Below are 21,383 nucleotides of genomic sequence, written 5' to 3'. Positions count from 1 at the left end.
ATTCGTAGACTGGGTGCTTTTCATAATTTCAGAATGGAAGGTCATAATTCTAAGAGATAAAGGTTATATGTATACCTATAACTGTTGTTGTAGAATTGTTGCGGGATTCAAAATACTGATTGCTGATTCCCGGTAATTGGTATGACAATACTCATTACAAGATGCAGACGAATATATGATAAGGTTTTAATGAACAGATATAATGGTTCTTCGAAGGGACTTAAGACAACGTGTAATGAAGTTGCTGGTAAGTTTACTGCTAATGTGGCGGAATATAAAAGGTTCCCCAACAACGATGGCGAAAGGCATATTTATATATCAAGGCTATAATAAGGCTAATCCGAATGAAAGTCGAAGTTGACTTGCTGGAGCTGTGACAAAATTTGCTAATTGGGAAAGAGATTGCAAAGTTATTTTCGGCAATAACAACGTTAAAGGAATTAGCACAGCTACGTGTTAAATGTTTACTCAGTTTTCGAGAGTTTTCAGGTGCATAACTATACGCATCAATCTTTTCTTCCGTAGACGAAGTGCGGTTGGTTCATCCTCTCAATTGAGGTGTTTTCAAGAAATATGAAATGTTTGAACGCCGATTGGAATCGTCAAGATACAAATGAGGTTTAAGATGAAATCAAGTGGCAACTTAAAGAATTGTTTAGTTTCATAGGTTATAATCAATATTTTAATTCATTTTAATTGCCAATGTTTTTAGTCCACAGTCGATAGTCCACAGTTAACAATCCACTGATTCATATATAGTTTAATATATAATATTCGAATTAATTAATACGTATCGTGACCCGTATACGTCTCAGACTCGATCACAACTCAAACTATATATATTATTATAGAATCCACCTCAACCCTGTATAGCTAACTCCCGCATTACTGCATATAGAGTGTCTATGGTTACTCCAAATAATATATATAGATGCGTCGATATGATATGTCAAAACCTTGTATACGTGTCCCGATATTTAAAGTGCGTAAAATAAATAACAGAAATTAAATGACGATAAATAAAGTGCGTAAAGTAAATAACAGAAATTAAATGACGATAAATAAAGTGCGTAAAGTAAATAACAGAAATTAAATGACGATAAATAAAATTGCGAGAATGTAAATTGCGATAATTAAATTGCGATAAATAAAGTGTAATCAGTTAGCTGGGAACAATTAGTTAGGAACAGTTAGCGTGGATTCTTAACAAAATTTCTCATAGTTAATTTGTTTGTTTCTAACAAATTTTATTTTGTCCAATGTTTTCTTCATTATGCCACTTGTTGGATTATGATAAATCAAAATCCAAATATGAAATTGGATGAATGTGGTTATTCTGTGGTGAACGGATTTGTATATCGGTGGACGTAAGTAGGATAGTAAAGGACTATTGAATTAGATTCGAAGAATGTACAGTGTAACTTATTAATGTGAAATCTAAATATTCCTCGGGTATTACCTACCCGTTAAAATATTTTCACCATTAACAGTTTGTACACAAGAATTTTTTTTTTTAATTACAATCTTTATGAAAATATATATACATATATATCTTCTTCAGATGTAATCATGGATTTAATGAGTCAATATGATATTAAACTCATTTAATTTACCGTTGGAACAAGAATATATAATCTCTAAAACATTAGAGATTACATAATCGCCATGTCGAACGAAGATAAATGATGTAGAACGATACGTAGAAAGATAATAATACTCAAGGTATAGAATGAGACGTCGAGGCATGGGTTGTTGATGGCACTGGTGTTGTTATTGATGGTACTGTTGGTGCCGGTGATGTTGATGAAGCTGGTAATTTTTGCACCATATTCTCCAGATTGATTACTCGAGCGCGAAGTTCATTGACTTCTTCTATTATTCCGGGATGATTGTCGGTCGGTACGAGCGGATGAATAAGGTTTAGAATTTTAGATAGAATACAATTGTGGTGAGATATTCGGTAAATGGGGGTGAAAATGGTGTTTCAGACTGGTTCGCCGGTAAGTGCTTCAGGTTCATTGCCAAGAGGTAAATTCGGTTGGTGGGTGGAAAGGATCGCCTTCCTCTCGTCTCCATCGGTTAAGTCGACTACGAACCCATCAGATGAATTGGGGATGATTGATTGGTTGATTCATTCTGGTGACGTTGCCTCCGGAGCTTAGGTGAACATCCGTGTCGGAATAGCTGTCGGAATAACTATCGGATTAGCTATCGAAGTCTGAGGGACTCGAACTGGTTGAGGGATTCATCTCATACGATCAGATGAAGTATTTTCGATAAGAAACAGATTATAGGATGTAGATTAGTATCCTGCAATACATAATTCACATATGCGTATACAATACTAAAATCCCATATGTTACGGAGGAATCTACGGAAGTTGTCAGACAAAGTCTACAGTACAAGATATGCTAAGATATGAATTAGCAGATACGCTAAGATACGAATTTTGTCTATACACTATTCATGCAATCATTGCAGTAAGATGTGTCTAGACTAAGAATGATAAGCAGGCAATTTCCTAAGGATGATAAATAGATGATTTTTGACAAAAAATGATAAGCAAAACTTTTGACATGCAGACACGGTCGAAGTCCAGACTCACTAATGCATCCTAACGACTATCAGTTAGACTCACTAATGCAAGACCTGGTTCGCTAAGACCACCGATCTGATACCAACTCTAACGACCCGTCCTAATCCACAAGGACGAATATGAAATGTCCCGTTCTTATTGATTAAAAACGTTCCATATTAATTGATTTCGTTGCGAGGTTTTGACCTCTATATGAGACGTTTTTCAAAGACTGCATTCATTTTAAAACAAACCATAACCTTTATTTCATCAATAAAGGTTTAAAAAGCTTTACGTAGATTATCAAATAATGATAATCTAAAATATCCTGTTTACACACGACCATTACATAATGGTTTACAATACAAATATGTTACAACAAAATAAGTTTCTTGAATGCAGTTTTTACACAATATCATACAAGCATGGACTCCAAATCTCGTCCTTATTTAAGTATGCGACAGCGAAAGCTCTTAATAATCACCTGAGAATAAACATGCTTAAAACGTCAACAAAAATGTTGGTGAGTTATAGGTTTAACCTATATATATCAAATCATAATAATAGACCACAAGATTTCATATTTCAATACACATCCCATACATAGAGATAAAAATCATTCATATGGTGAACACCTGGTAACCGACATTAACAAGATGCATATATAAGAATATCCCCATCATTCCGGGATACCCTTCGGATATGATATAAATTTCGAAGTACTAAAGCATCTGGTACTTTGGATGGGACTTGTTGGGCCCGATAGATCTATCTTTAGGATTCGCGTCAATTAGGGTGCCTGTTCCCTAATTCTTAGATTACCAGACTTAATAAAAAGGGGCATATTCAATTTCGATAATTCAACCATAGAATGTAGTTTCACGTACTTGTGTCTATTTTGTAAATCATTTATAAAACCTGCATGTATTCTCATCCCAAAAATATTAGATTTTAAAAGTGGGACTATAACTCACTTTCACAGATTTTTACTTCGTCGGGAAGCAAGACTTGGCCACTGGTTGATTCACGAACCTATAACAATATATACATATATATCAAAGTATGTTCAAAATATATTTACAACACTTTTAATATATTTTGATGTTTTAAGTTTATTAAGTCAGCTGTCCTCGTTAGTAACCTACAACTAGTTGTCCACAGTTAGATGTACAGAAATAAATCGATAAATATTATCTTGAATCAATCCACGACCCAGTGTATACGTATCTCAGTATTGATCACAACTCAAACTATATATATTTTGGAATCAACCTCAACCATGTATAGCTAACTCCAACATTCACATATAGAGTGTCTATGGTTGTTTCGAAATATATATAGATGTGTCGACATGATAGGTCGAAACATTGTATACGTGTCTATGGTATCTCAAGATTACATAATATACAATACAAGTTGATTAAGTTATGGTTGGAATAGATTTGTTACCAATTTTCACGTAGCTAAAATGAGAAAAATTATCCAATCTTGTTTTACCCATAACTTCTTCATTTTAAATCCGTTTTGAGTGAATCAAATTGCTATGGTTTCATATTGAACTCTATTTTATGAATATAAACATAAAAAGTATAGGTTTATAGTTGGAAAAGTAAGTTACAAGTCGTTTTTGTAAAGGTAGTCATTTCAGTCGAAAGAACGACGTCTAGATGACCATTTTAGAAAACATACTTTCACTTTGAGTTTAACCATAATTTTTGAATATAGTTTCATGTTCATAATAAAAATAATTTTCTCAGAATAACAACTTTTAAATCAAAGTTTATCATAGTTTTTAATTAACTAACCCAAAACAGCCCGCGGTGTTACTACGACGGCGTAAATCCGCTTTTACGGTGTTTTTCGTATTTTCAGGTTTTAAATCATTAAGTTAGCATATCATACAGATATAGAACATGTGTTTAGTTGATTTTAAAAGTCAAGTTAGAAGGATTAACTTTTGTTTGCGAACAAGTTTAGAATTAACTAAACTATGTTCTAGTGATTACAAGTTTAAACCTTCGAATAAGATAGCTTTATATGTATGAATTGAATGATGTTATGAACATCATTACTACCTTAAGTTCCTTGGATAAACCTACTGGAAAAGAGAAAAATGGATCTAGCTTCAATGGATCCTTGGATGGCTCGAAGTTCTTGAAGCAGAATCATGACACGAAAACAAGTTCAAGTAAGATCATCACTTGAAATAAGATTGTTATAGTTATAGAAATTGAACCAAAGTTTGAATATGATTATTACCTTGTATTAGAATGATAACCTACAGTAAGAAACAAAGATTTCTTGAGGTTGGATGATCACCTTACAAGATTGGAAGTGAGCTAGCAAACTTGAAAGTATTCTTGATTTTATGAAACTAGAACTTTTGGAATTTATGAAGAACACTTAGAACTTGAAGATAGAACTTGAGAGAGATCAATTAGATGAAGAAAATTGAAGAATGAAAGTGTTTGTAGGTGTTTTTGGTCGTTGGTGTATGGATTAGATATAAAGGATATGTAATTTTATTTTCATGTAAATAAGTCATGAATGATTACTCATATTTTTGTAATATTATGAGATATTTCATGCTAGTTGCCAAATGATGGTTCCCACATGGGCTGCTAAGAGCTGATCATTGGAGTGTATATACCAATAGTACATACATCTAAAAGCTGTGTATTGTACGAGTACGAATACGGGTGCATACGAGTAGAATTGTTGATGAAACTGAACGAGGATGTAATTGTAAGCATTTTTGTTAAGTAGAAGTATTTTGATAAGTGTCTTGAATTCTTTCAAAAGTGTATGAATACATATTAAAACACTACATGTATATATATTTTAACTGAGTCGTTAAGTCATCGTTAGTCGTTACATGTAAATGTTGTTTTGAAACCTTTAGGTTAACGATCTTGTTAAATGTTGTTAACCCAATGTTTATAATATCAAAAGAGATTTTAAATTATTATATTATTGATGTTATGCTAGGTGTATATAAAATAGTTTATATTTTACTAGGAAAACACTATTAAATACGATACAATTTTACACAAGATATTTATTTATTTATAGAATGGATATACTTAAACCTTGCTACAACACTTATAGGCAGTGTACCTAATCGTACAGTAGTGTAGTTTTTAGTAAGTCCGGTTCGTTCCACAGGGAAATCTTTAAACAAAACTCAACGCTATATTAGTTTACTTTTATAAAAATACAAACATATATATAAGTAATATTATTATTATAAAGGGGGGTTTTTACCGTTTAATGACCGGTTTGTCGATTTTAAGACTTTAGTCGCAGTTAAAACCTAATGTAAAATATAAAATAAATACAAGACTTAGATTAAAGCGTAAAGTAAATAACGATAATGAAATTGCGAATAATAAAAATGCGATAAAATAAAATTGCGATAATTAAAAAGTACGATAATTAAAAGTGCGATTAAATAACAATAAATAAAAGTGCGATAATTAGAAGTGCAATTAAATATAAAATAAAGGAAATTAAATATGAAATAAAAGAATTATGCTTATTTAAACTTCCGTAATCATGATGTTTGACGTGTTGATTTTAGTTTTATGCCCATGGGTTAATTGTCCTTTGTCCTGGATTATTCAATATGTCCGTCTGGTTTTTGTCCATAACAGTCCATCAGTCATAAATATAAAGTGCGAGTGTCCTCATCAAATTATTATTATACCCGAAGTTAAATATTCCAACTAATTGGGGATTCGAATTGTAACAAGGTTTTAATACTTTGTTTAATGAATACACCAGGTTATCGACTGCGTGTAAACTAAGGTTTTACCACTTTGTTAACAATTACACCAATTACCCTTGAATGTAATTTCACCCCTGTTTTGATTATTCTAGTGGCTATTAATCCATTCCCGTGTCCGGTTAAATGAACGATTATTCGTACATATAAATACCCCGCCCATCGTGTCCGATCGAGTGTATATGGTAATTTATAGGGACGCCCAATTGTAAATCTTTATATTAACATTAACAAACTTTCATTTAGTTAAACAAATATAAAGCCCATTAATAGCCCATAGTCTAATTTCCACAAGTGTCGTTCTTTTATCCAAACCCCAATTATGGTACAAAGCCCAATTACCCAATTTTAGTAATTAGCCCAACATCATGATTACTTCGTTTTAAATAAGCATAATAATAACTTAGCCACGAGACATTAATATAAAAAGGTTGAACATAACTTACAATTATTAAAAATAGCGTAGCGTTACACGGACAGAATTTCGACTTACACCCTTACAACATTCGCTAACATACCCTTATTATTAGAATTAAAATTAAAATTAAAATTAAAATATAAATTATATATATATATATATCGTATGAATGAGGAGAAAAAAGATGATAATTTTGATCAGAATTCGGTTGGCTTTATAGGCAGAGTTGAATTTTGGGGCTCCGCGACTCGCGGCAAAATCCCCTTCAAACTCCGCGAGTCGCGGAGGTTAATTTTACAGCTCAGTCCTTGGAGTTTTCTTTGCCGACGGTTTTTAATATATATATATAATATATATATATAATTAATATAATTAATTATATATTATATTATATTTATATACATAGTTAACTTGTAATTTTTAGTCCGTTGCGTCGAGCGTTAAGAGTTGACTCTGGTCCCGGTTCCGGATTTTCGAACGTCCTCGCGTACAATTTAATATCTTGTACTTTACGTTTTGAATCTTGTACTCTTGTGATTTCGAGACGTTTCTTATCAATAATTGGAACCTTTTTGATTGTCTTTTGTACTTTTGAGCTTTTTGGTCGTTTGCGTCTTCAATTCGTCGAATCTGTCTTTTGTCTTCACCTTTTATTATTTAAACGAAAATCACTTGTAAATAGAACAATTGCAACTAAAAGCTTGTCTTTCTTGAGGAATAATGCTATGAAATATATGTTCGTTTTTAGCATTATCAAATATTCCCACACTTGAGCGTTGCTTGTCCTCAAGCAATATCGTCTTGAAATACTAGAATCACTTCTTTATTCTTCACACTTTGTACATCAGTGATTTCTATACGGCGGTATAAACAATGGTAGTAACGATATGGTTTACAGTCCCACATGACTATAAAAATTTAGATCCATTAAGGAAATTGGATCTTTATGAAAACATTTGATCTTTTGAAAATTAAATCTAGTTTTTTACCCTAGATAAGTTTTCCGGAATAACCCTTTACCGGTGTTTGCAAAATATTTTTGTGGGTTTGGTGGGTTTCAGATTTGAAAATTTTAGCTCAAAACTTGCGGTTTTGTGTCACCCACTTGCTAACCTTGTATTTGGAAAGCAACACGTCCAGTTTACTTGTTCCGTATATTACCTTTCGGTAAACTACTGTCCGGTTGTAAAGGAAAGCGTTGAACAAGCAACTATTAAGGCAATGTCCCCTGACATGCTTTTGATTATGGTCTATAACGTGTCGGACGCAATTACTATCCTTGGTAGGAGCAATAGTAAAGCTTACCCTTATAATTTTTCGGCCTGGCACAAGGTCCTGTCTTTGACCATGTTATGCAACCACCGTTCTTACGGTTGACACCCGATTTAGTTCAGGTGACCTAATGAATTCCAGGTGAATTCCTAGGATTTTACGTTCAATGGTAATGAACGCATTGAAAATAGGGTTTTCAGAAAACAAATCGGTTTGTAATTTTGATCAAAATATTTTCTCGTTTAAGCTCGAGTTTAAATATCATTGAATTCCATGAGTTTGTAATTCTCAATCTTTAAGGTCAATCTCTAGGATTGAGTAATATCAGTCTTAAAAGCTGATTTTTAATCTTTAAGGAGATTAACCTTTCTGGGGATCTGATTCATTAGTCTTATCCAGCTAATTTGCATGGTGCCCCCCCCATTGTACGAGATAAATCCTTCTCATGGTTAGGATAAATCTGACCACTTGGCGACCCTGTTTAATGCTGAGGTCCGTGGATTTCCTGCTGATTTTAGTGATGACTTTTCTAGATTTTTCGTCAACCTACAGCTGGTCTGGACGACAACTTCATGACCTAAATCAAGAAGCGCGTTTCTTTTTCGGAAGACTTTACTTCCTTTTAATGATGGAATTGATTCATCGTGTAGATCCATCTCTTCTTTTCTTTCATTGGGTAAAACAGTTTAGTTTAGTTCAAAGCAAAAGTATTTTCAGTTATTTGTTACAGATATATGTGACATATGTTTAAAATAACTTGGTAAATTTTCCCACACTTGGCTTTTATTTTCCTTTATCGTCCTCTATTCCAATTTAAATGAATTTTAACATTTTAGTTTGTTTCTCAATTTATGTCCTTTCCGAGGTAACAATAATTTCGGTGTTAAAACCTAGTTTTATCGTTCATAAATATGTATAAACATGATTTTGAGTTCATTTAATTGAAAATTTTGAAAAATTTTACTAGAATTGGGTAGTTAGTATATAAGACTAGGGCTGTTCTTTATTATCAGAGAGCACTAGATTCTAATACAACTACTGCTTTACTAGTATTTTTAATGGTAACCAAGTGTTTAATATAAAAATTTTAAAATCCGAAAGAATTTAACCCCTTCCCACACTTAAGATCTTGCAATGCCCTCATTTGCAAGAAATCAGTAACAATTTAAATTATTGAGGGTGATTTGTGTGAAAATGATTAAATTTTACCAAAGTTTCCAAATATATTGGCGTTTGTTTGCTGAATGATAAATGGTGCACATCATTTGTTCATTCCGTCTTGTTGTTATTTCACATATATTTTGCATCTTGTCGTCAAAATTAGTTGCTTTTGCTGAACTTAATGCCAGTCTTTGAAAATGCGTTGTTTTACCCTGTTGTGTACATAAGATAAACTGCAAACATATATACATATTTTTGAAGTTTGGTATATTACCCCACATTCAAAAATTATTAAAATCTAAGAATAAAAGTTAGATAATTATAAAAAAATGATTACAATATTAACAAAAGTATTAAACGTATCAATAATTACAAATTACAAAATAAAAAAAAAATAATAAGTAAACTAAGGATGATATTGGTACCAATAGGGGTTCCAGGCATAACCATAAGTGCTATAGAATGCTTCGGCAGGGTCATACGTAGGATATGGTGGCTGCATCTCTATCGACCAAGGAGGGAAGACGGGTTTCGGTGTAGGAATATAGTTTCTACCTATATGTTGGCAATGAGCTATGATCTGGTTCTAATGAACTTGCCAATCTTCAAATGCTCTCTGTCTAGCATTTTCGTATTCCTGAGAAGCTATAAACCTATGCATTTCTTGCATCTCATTCCCCCCTCCTACATTACCTTGCTCCTGGTTTCTCTCCACCTGTGGATGTCTACCATGGTATCGTACTGCGGCGTTATTTCGGCTCTTCAAAACTTTCGCACCATGGTATACATTTAAACCTATAGTATCGCGGGGTTCCGGCTCTTCTAGTAATAATCCCCCCCGACTTATATCCACACCGAGATATTCACCAATCAAAGTAATAAAAATACCACCTCCTATTATGCTATGTGGTCGCATCCCCCGAACCATAGCTGATAAATAATAACCCACACAATATGGTATACTTACAGCGCTCTGTGGGTCTCGAATACACATATGGTAAAACAAATCTTGTTCATTTACTTTTTCTTTGTTCTTACCCCTTTGTGTAATCGAATTAGCTAAAAACCTATGTATCACTCTTAATTCGGCTCTATCTATATCCAAATAAGAGTAGTTTCCCCCTTTGAAACGGTGATGGCTTGTCATTTGACTCCACACACCGTGTGTATCAAAATTCTCATCTATCTTTCTACCGTTTAGTATCAATCCTCTACAATCGGCAGACGCTAACTCCTCAGGCGTATATATACGTAAAGCCTGAGCCATGTCCAGTAAAGACATGTGGCGCATCGAACCGCCTAACAAAAATCTAATAAAAGAACGATCGGTTAAACTAGCTACCCGATCATTCAACTCTATACTACATAACAATTCTTCACACCATACTTTATATACAGGTCTGCGTATGGTGAATAAACATATCCAGTCATTAAAAGAAGAATTACCATACCTTTGTACAAGTAATTCCCTAATTGGCCCGGCCAATTCTACAGCTTCTAAGGGTCCCCATTCTATGACCCTCGGTACCTCAACAACCTTTGAATGAAGAGTATGCAAACCCCGTTGATATTTTGGATAATCTATCCAAAGTCTGTCAAATCTCAGGTTCGGGTGCAACTCTTCCAAGTGCATATCTGAAAAGGTCATGACTGGATGAGGTACATCCTGCTTGTAGTAGTTATCCACCTCCTGTTGTTCCAAATTCTCGGCAGGAGCATTGCGGGCTTGGGATGAAGATTCACCCCTTTCATTCTGCAAAACACATCAAACACAAATTTTGTGCATCCAAATATGCATTAGTGTCAGCAAAATCATCAATCAAAATAATTACAATGACATTATCAATTTATATCAAACTTAAGCTTATTTTCACATTTTTATCAAATCTACACTTTTTCAAATAAGCATATACGAAAATTTTCGCCAAGTTCATAAGCATTCAACTCAAATAACATGTCAAAATAATCATTACTAGCAATTAAACAAGTCTCAAATGGCATTATCTTTCAAAATCAAGTTCATGAATTTTAGACTTGAAAAAGTCCACTTTAATTCTCAAATATCATGTTTAGGCTCAAAGTTTGGATCATTTAACTACCTAGACATGTTACACTACTCAATTTAGCAACAATTCATGACAAAAATCGGCCATAACCTGTTTATATCAAAAAGCCCCAAATTTGCTCAAGAACACAAACCCTAGATTATTCAAAATTTGAAGTTTAAGGCTTCTAATCATGTTAAACAGCATCAATCTAGGTTATACAAGCATAATACATAAACAATTTAAGCTTAATTACACTAAAAAGCATCAAAATCAAATTGGGGAAAAAATAGCTCAAGAACACCAAATTTCGAATTAAATGGTGTTTAGGTGTAGAAATTTACCGTTTTTCTTGAGTAATTCTTAGATAGCATCCTTCTCAACATGATTTTAGCAAAAAATTTGGTGATTAACGGTTAAAAATTGGGATTTTTGGGGGTGATTTTCGGGTTTTTTCGGGTGCAGTTTTCGCAGTGTTTTTCGGGTGTGGAGTGTGAAGTTGATAAACTGATCGTTCAGCTCTTTTATTTTTTTTTCTGATTTTCGGTCCCTCCGCGAGTCGCGGAGATTTCCCCTTAAAACTCCGCGAGTCGCGGAGTTTGCTCTCTTTTTTTTTTTTTTTTTTTTTTTTTATAATCTTTAACTTCTAAAAGAATTAAGTATTTAATTTTAAAATTTTGTTTCCCTTGTTATTTAGGACGAGGTCGTTTCGGATCGATGTCCTAGTCCGTCCTTCGACAAAATTTTAAAATTTGTCTTTTTGTAGCGATTGTTTTAAAAGCTAAGATTTTTGGTTTTTTTTAATGTTTTTGGCATACTTTAAATTAATAAGATTAAAAATAATGATAATAAAAGTTCTCGTCCCTCCCTTGGGTAAAGCAATTTCGGTTCAAAGACCTAGTCTTCAACTTACGACGAATTTTAAAAATCATATTCTTAACTTAATGAGATAAAGTAAATTTTTGTTTTTAAATTCACACAACTTAAATATGAAATTCAAAATTAATATTAAAAATTCACACCAAACTTAAAATTTGAAATGCATAAAATTAAAAATTTATATTTTAAAAATTAAAAATTCACACCAAACTTAATTTAAAAATTTATATTATAAATATCAAACTTGTATTAATTTTTCAAATATTTACAATTTTAAATATATTGTTTTTACAAAGTTTACAATATTAATTTAAGATTTAAATATTAATTTTAAAAATATGGTAAAAATAAAATTAAAAATCTTTTTGTCTTTTTATCCCACTTTAATCAAATCAAATATTATCAAAAATATGCGCCCCTCTTTTCGGTAAAGTAATTTCGGTTCCAAGACCTAATTTAACTCATGACGAATTTTTGAAAATTTTGGGTTGATTGTTTAAAGATATTTATACCTTAAGAATAAACGTTAAATTTCGCAGTGATGTAATAAATTTTTGAATGATATCAATAATTTCGGTCGCCAAACCTAATTTTATTCAATACCAATTTAATACTTTTTAGCGAACAAATTAGCGTTTATTATCAAAAGGTTATAAATAAAAATAAAAATAAAAACTGTACAGACATACCTGTGAAATAGATTTCTTAGTTATATGATCTATTCCATTCATAAGATAGTCGGTTTAATTGATTTTCCATGGCTACATAGGCGTAACCTCGAGCATTCAGTGTCTTTTCTTCTAAACATATGAACGGTCCGTCTCTGCATAAAGTAACAAATTCGGTATTTGAATAGGTTTGATTATTTGAACATTTACCTCCATGTGACCATTTTCCGCATTTGTGACATCGTTCTAGGTGTCGTGCTCTTCTTTTCGCTGCGGATTTTGATTTTCCTTTACCAAATTGTAACTTATTATCTTCGCATCTGGATTCTTTTCTAACTCCGTCCATTCTTCCTCTGATTACTGATACTAATTCGCTCGGTAGTATGTCATTATTTCTTTTAGTGATCAAAGCGTGTAGCATTAGTCCATGGTTTAGTTCACAGGCAGTCTTCATTTCGTAAAAACCTAAAAAAAATAAAAATTCAGAATGGGGGGAGAAGACTAGTTCTTTAGGGTCTGCTAGGGAAAGACCATACGTGTTCCATTTTCGAGAACTACACGAAAACAGACAATCTAACTCTAACAGAAATACATATTATCCTTTAAAGACTTGATTCTCCCCACACTTAGTTAGCTGTGGTGTCGAAATTGTGATTAACTTCGTTGTCGACTTCCATCGGACCATGTATGTAATGTTTAACTCTGTGACCATTAACTTTAAATTCAATCCCATTTGAATTTATTAATTCTATCGTTCCGTATGGGAAAACTCTTTTGACTACGAATGGTCCAGACCATCTTGATTTCAATTTTCCAGGAAATAGCTTGAATCGTGAATTGAAAAGAAGAACTCTGTCTCCTTCTTTAAATTCTTTTGAACTTCTGATTCTTTTATCATGCCATTTCTTCGTTCTTTCTTTATAGATTAACGAATTTTCGTATGCTTCATGTCTAAATTCTTCTAATTCGTTTAGTTGACTTAATCGTAGACGTCCAGCTTCATGTAAATCAAGATTACATGTCTTCAAAGCCCAAAATGCTTTGTGTTCAATTTCTACTGGAAGATGACATGCTTTTCCATAAACAAGTCTATAAGGTGTGGTTCCAATTGGAGTTTTGTAGGCTGTTCTAAAAGCCCAGAGTGCATCCTCCAATTTAATGGACCATTCCTTCGAATTTGATCCTACGGTTTTCTCTAGAATACGTTTTAAAGCTCGGTTGGTATTTTCAACTTGTCCACTTGTTTGTGGATGATATGCGGTGGAGATTTTATGAGTTACTCCATATCTTTTAAGAACTTTCTCAAGTTGATTATTACAGAAATGAGTACCCCGATCACTTATTAAAGCTTTCGGTGTTCCAAACCTTGCAAAAAGATGTTTTAAAAAGTTGACTACAACTCGTGCATCGTTAGTTGGGAGAGCTTGTGCTTCCGGCCATTTAGATACATAATCAATGGCTACGAGTATATATAGATTATTATGAGATTTTGGAAATGGACCCATAAAGTCAATACCCCAAATGTCAAATACTTCACATACTTGGATGACATTTTGTGGCATTTCATCATGTTGACTTATTTTTCCGGCCCTTTGACATGCATCACAGGATTTGCAAAGAAGGTGTGCGTCTTTGTAAATTGTAGGCCAATAGAATCCAGCTTCATAAACTTTTCTTGCTGTTAGTTGAGGCCCATAATGCCCTCCTGTTGGTCCTGTGTGACAATGGTTTAAAATTTTACTAGCTTCATCTCCAAATACACATCGGCGTATTATTCCATCGGGACAACTTTTAAACAGATGTGGATCTTCCCAGAAATAGTGTTTTATATCACTGAAGAATTTCTTTCGTCTTTGGTACGATAATCCTTTTTCAAGGAATCCACAAACTAAGTAGTTTGCATAGTCTGCAAACCATGGGATTTCTTTATAATCTATCTTCAATAGATATTCGTCAGGAAAGTTGTCTTGTATGGCCGATTCATTTAGAACTTCTAATTCGGGATTTTCAAGACGAGAAAGATGATCAGCGGCGAGATTTTCTGCTCCTCTTTTATCTCGGATTTCAATATCAAACTCTTGTAAGAGTAAGATCCATCGGATTAATCTTGGTTTAGCATCTTGTTTTGAAAATAGGTATCTAAGAGCAGAATAGTCGGTATAGACCACCGTTTTTGCTAGAACGAGATATGATCGAAATTTGTCAAAAGCAAAGACAATAGCAAGGAGTTCTTTTTCAGTAGTTGTATAGTTTGTTTGTGCTCCTTGTAATGTCTTACTAGCATAATATATAGGTTGAAATCGTTTTTCAATCCTTTGTCCTAAAACGGCTCCCATTGCAAAATCACTTGCATCGCACATTAGTTCAAATGGTAGATTCCAATTTGGTGTTATCATGATCGGCGCATTAGTGAGTTTTTCTTTAAGAATATTAAAAGATTTGATACACTCATCTGAAAAGATGAATGTAGCATCCTTTTCTAGGAGTTTATTCATAGGAGTGGCAATTTTAGAAAAATCTTTTATGAAACGTCGGTAAAAACCGGCATGCCCTAGAAAACTCCTAACTCCTCTAACATTGGTGGGATGTGGAAGTTTAGCAATTACATCTACTTTAGCTCTATCCACCTCAATTCCTTCTTTTGAAATTTTATGTCCAAGAACGATGCCTTCTTTAACCATGAAATGGCATTTCTCCCAATTAAGTACTAGATTTGATTTTTCGCATCTAATTAGCATTCGTTCCAGATTAACTAGACATGATTTAAATGTATCACCGAAGACTGAAAAGTCATCCATGAATACTTCCATGCATTCTTCTATCATGTCATGAAAAATCGCCATCATACACCTTTGAAAGGTTGCAGGGGCGTTACAAAGTCCAAATGGCATGCGTTTGTAAGGAAAAGTACCATAAGGGCACGTGAATGTGGTTTTCTCTTGATCTTCGGGTGCTATTGGAATTTGAAAATATCCGGAAAATCCATCTAGAAAACAATAGTAACTATTTCCGGCTAATCTTTCCAACATTTGATCTATGAAAGGTAAGGGAAAGTGATCTTTTCTGGTGGCGTCATTTAATTTTCTATAATCAATACATACACGCCATCCTGTTACAATCCTAGTAGGAATAAGCTCATTTTTCTCATTTGTGATGACAGTCATGCCACCCTTCTTAGGCACGCATTGAACTGGGCTTACCCATGGACTATCAGAAATTGGATATATCAAACCTGCATCTAGCAGTTTAATAATTTCCTTTTTAACAACATCTTGCATATTAGGATTTAGTCTTCGTTGACGTTGCACATACGTTTTATGACCTTCTTCCATAAGGATTTTATGTGTGCAATACGAAGGACTTATTCCTTTAATATCATGAATCTTCCATGCAATGGCTGGTTTATGAGCTTTCAACACAGAAATGAGTTGTGATTTCTCATTTTCAGTAAGAGAAGACGATATTATTACAGGTAATTCAGATTCACCATGTAAATAAGCGTATTCCAAATGGTTTGGAAGTGGCTTTAACTCTAATTTCGGAGGTTCTTCTATCGATGATTTATATCGATATCTGTCTTCTTCTTTTAGCATTTGAATTTCTTCTGTTGTTGGTTCATATCCATTAGCTATAAGTGTAGCTAACATTTCAGCTTCATCAATTGGTTCATTACCTTCTCCTAAAGAACATTCTCCTGTTCCTTGTAATTCTGGAAATTCTTCTAATAATTCTGCATGTGCATCTATAGTTTGAATATAATAACATGTATCATCTGCAGATTGTGGTTGTTGCATTGCTCTATCAACTGAAAAGGTAACACTCTCATCCTCTATACTTAGGGTCAATTTCTTACCGAACACGTCTATCATTGCTTTAGCCGTGTTTAAGAATGGTCTTCCTAATATGAGAGGAACTTGAGAATCTTCTTCCATGTCCAAAACAACAAAATCTACTGGAAATACTAAAGTACCAACTTTAACTAGCATGTTCTCCATTATCCCTCTAGGATATTTTATTGATCTATCGGCTAGTTGTATGCTTATTCTGGTTGGTTTCAATTCTCCAAGGTCTAGTTTAGCGTATAGTGAATACGGCATTAGATTTATACTAGCACCTAAGTCTGCCAATGCTTCTATTGAACTAAGACTACCCAGAAAACATGGAATTGTGAAACTTCCTGGATCAGATAGTTTTTCTGGTATCTTATTCAACAGCACTGCTGAACAATTAGCATTCATAGTAACAGCCGAGAGTTCTTCCATTTTCTTTCTATTTGAGATTAGATCTTTCAAGAATTTAGCATATCTTGGCATTCCTGAAATCACATCAATGAAAGGAAGATTTACATTTATCTGTTTAAACATATCCAAAAATTTGGATTGCTCGGCTTCAAGTTTTTCTTTCTTCATTTTACTCGGGTAAGGAAGTGGTGGTTGGTATGGTTTAACATAAGGTTTATTCTTAACTGTGTTATCTTCATTAACCTTCTTAACTACCGGTTCTTTTTCCTTATCTTGATCAGGTTGTGGTTCTTGTGGAGTAGGAATAGTTTCATCAGAAGTTACAGGTATTTCAGGTGGTTTAAGTGTTGTACCACTTCTTGTGGTAATAGCTTTAGCTGTTTCATTCCGGGGGTTAGCGTTTGTATCACTAGGTAGACTTCCCTGTTTTCTTTCACCTATTAACCTTGCTAGGTTACTTACTTCTTGTTCCAGATTTTGAATAGAAGCTTGTTGATTTCTAAATGCTTGAGCATTTTGTTCATTGGTTTGTTTTTGAGATGTGAAAAACTGCGTTTGAGTTTCAACTAGCTTCGTCATCATATCTTCTAAATTTGGCTTTTTATCATCGGTTTGTTGTGGTGGTTTGTTTTGAAAATTCGGTCTTTGCTGATTGTAAGTATTATTGGATACTTGTTGATTGCTAGGACCTTGTTGGTTGTTGTATGGAATATTTCGGTTATAATTCTGGTTTTGATTGTAAATCGGTCTTGGCGGTTGATAATTATTCTGATAATTATTTCCAGGCCTTTGGTTTATGTATGAAATATTCTCTCTTTGTTCCATTGTTAATTCAATACTGAGACAATCTTTTGTCAAATGTGGTCCTCCACACTGCTCACAACTAATTCGTATTGAGTGAATATCCTTAGTCATCTTTTCCATTCGTCTCTCCACAGCATCTATCTTTAAGGAAATGGAATCTAAGTCATGGCTAGAATCGGCTCTAGCTGCTTTAGATGATCTAACGATATCTTTTTCTTGGTGCCACTCATGTGAGTGGGAAGCAGTGTTATCAATAATTTTGTAGGCATCAGTTTCGGTTTTCTTCATAATAGAACCACCAGCTGCTATATCTATGTATTTTCTTGTAGTGATGTCGCATCCTCGGTAGAATATTTGTACTATTTGACAGGTGTCTAAACCATGTTGCGGACATCCTCTTAATAACTTTCCATATCTAGTCCACGCCTCATATAGAGTTTCATTTGGCTTTTGTGTGAACGTAACAATTTCTGCTTGAAGTCTTACGGCTTTAGATGCAGGAAAGAATTGTTTAAGAAATTTGTCAATTAAAACATCCCATGTATCAATCGCCCCTTCAGGTAACGATTCCAACCAATCTTTGGCTTCTCCCTTTAAAGTCCAGGGAAATAACATGAGATATATCTGTTCATCCTCCACTTCTCGGATTTTAAATAGTGTGCAGATCCTATTAAAGGTACGTAGATGTTCATTTGGATCTTCCTTCGGTGCACCACTAAATTGGCATTGATTAGTCACCATGTGTAGAATTTGTCCTTTGATTTCATAATCTGGCGCATTAATGTCTGGATGAGTAATTGCGTGACCTTGGCCAGTGCGTTTAGCTCTCATTCGGTCTTCCATACTTAAAGGTTCCAGATTCTCCATAATTGAATTTGTTGAATCGGTATCACTAGATGATTCTGATTTAATGGTTCGTTCCTCAACAATCTCTGTTTGAATGATTGGTGGTTCCGGAGGAAAGTTTAATGGTTCAGGATCTACGAACCGTTCCTGAATATTCTCCGGATTCTCAATTGTGAGGTCGGGTTCAAAAAATGGATTATCGGAAATTTGAACTGAAGTACTTGGTTGACTGGATGACGATTCTAAAGAAAAATCAAATGGCGGTTATATTTGCTAAATGTCTTGATCTAGTTACAGGTGGTGAACGTACAAAAGGTGATGAACGTCTTGCTCGGTGCATTCACTGAATATCCTATTAGTTTTTAAAAGGAAAGAAAAATTATAATAAGTTATCCAATCAATAGACTTTCTGATTTTGCCCACGTTTCGAATAGCCAAAAGATGCAGCAGAGGGGCAGGATTCGTTTGGTCTCAATATAATTGAGGACTGTTTGGCTCCAATAACCCGGTCCACGTACAAATCCAACTATTACTACGAACCAGAAAATTTTGATGTCTATTAATTTAACAACTCAAAATAAATTTTCGTAATTTTAAAAAATTTAGATAAGAAGTAGAAAAAATTCTAAGTCCTAAAACTAGAATAGCGAGAAATAAGAAAGAAAAAGAGTTCGTCGAAAAAGGTCGAAAAAGAAAAAATGGTTGAAAAATAAAAGGTGACGGAAAAATAAAAGAAACTTATAAAAACTTAAAAATACTTGACTAACCTAACCTTATTACTACAACTAACTTAAAATTATAATCGCAAATTGAAATTACTAATTGGAATGATAATTGATACATAGTAAAAGGTCTAAAAATATTAAAGCTTACAAGAAAAACTAAATCCCAAATGGAAATAATTTAAAAAGAAACTAAAACTTAAAAAGGCGTCGCAAACTTCTAAAGTACCTAAATCTTAGTCTAAAGAAAAAGCACTTAGGAATTCTACGGCAAAGCCTAAAAATCTAGGAGTAAAAATAACTATGGCAAAAACTAAGTTTAAAATTAAATATGAGCTAAAAAATACAAATATTACGCTACAACGATTAAAAAGGTACAAAATATAAAAATATACAAAAAGTTGTAAAAAGTACAATTTTTATAAAAATATTATTTTTATATTATTTATTTAATAAAACTACTAATTTTACAATTTTATTAAACTAATTTATACTAAATACATTAAATTAAATAAAAAGTAAAAATAAAAATAAAACTAATAATAATAATAATAATAATTAGGTTTAAATAATAATAATAATTAATAATAACCCGTAATTAATGCAGGATTAGGGTTTTCTGTCGTGTGTCAGATGGTCTCCGCGAGTTGCGGTATTTTATAAAGAAAACCCCGCGAGTCGCGGGGTTCAGAATTTCAGCTGACAGATTTATCTTCAACGCGTTTTTCTTTATTTATTTATTTATTTTATTTTCTGTTTTTAATTTTTATATAAATAAAAGATATTAAAATTAAAACTTATATTTTTATAAACTAAAATAAAAATAAAGAAACTTATAAAACTTAAATATTTAACAAAATCTTAAAAATACTTATATTTTTTTTTCTTTTTATATTTTCGAATATTTAAAACGTATTTTTACAAAAGCGAATTTTAATAAAAGTAAACAAAAAATCTTTTTTTTTTTTTTTATATTAGCGTTGCGCTTCCGGCTTTTAAGAGTGTTCCCCGGCAGCGGCGCCAAAAATACTTGATGTTATGCGAGGTGTATATAAAATAGTTTATATTTTACTAGGAAAACACTATTAAATACGATACAATTTTACACAAGATATTTATTTATTTATAGAATGGATATACTTAAACCTTGCTACAACACTTATAGGCAGTGTACCTAATCGTACAGTAGTGTAGTTTTTAGTAAGTCCGGTTCGTTCCACAGGGAAATCTTTAAACAAAACTCAACGCTATATTAGTTTACTTTTATAAAAATACAAACATATATATAAGTAATATTATTATTATAAAGGGGGTTTTTACCGTTTAATGACCGGTTTGTCGATTTTAAGACTTTAGTCGCAGTTAAAACCTAATGTAAAATATAAAATAAATACAAGACTTAGATTAAAGCGTAAAGTAAATAACGATAATGAAATTGCGAATAATAAAAATGCGATAAAATAAAATTGCGATAATTAAAAAGTACGATAATTAAAAGTGCGATTAAATAACAATAAATAAAAGTGCGATAATTAGAAGTGCAATTAAATATAAAATAAAGGAAATTAAATATGAAATAAAAGAATTATGCTTATTTAAACTTCCGTAATCATGATGTTTGACGTGTTGATTTTAGTTTTATGCCCATGGGTTAATTGTCCTTTGTCCTGGATTATTCAATATGTCCATCTGGTTTTTGTCCATAACAGTCCATCAGTCATAAATATAAAGTGCGAGTGTCCTCATCAAATTATTATTATACCCGAAGTTAAATATTCCAACTAATTGGGGATTCGAATTGTAACAAGGTTTTAATACTTTGTTTAATGAATACACCAGGTTATCGACTGCGTGTAAACCAAGGTTTTACCACTTTGTTAACAATTACACCAATTACCCTTGAATGTAATTTCACCCCTGTTTTGATTATTCTAGTGGCTATTAATCCATTCCCGTATCCGGTTAAAT

The sequence above is a fragment of the Rutidosis leptorrhynchoides genome, chromosome 2 (genome assembly GCF_046630445.1).
Source record: "Rutidosis leptorrhynchoides isolate AG116_Rl617_1_P2 chromosome 2, CSIRO_AGI_Rlap_v1, whole genome shotgun sequence".
Lineage (NCBI taxonomy): Eukaryota > Viridiplantae > Streptophyta > Magnoliopsida > Asterales > Asteraceae > Rutidosis > Rutidosis leptorrhynchoides.
The sequence above is the reverse complement of the archived record's forward strand: the minus strand, read 5'-3'. Positions refer to the sequence as shown.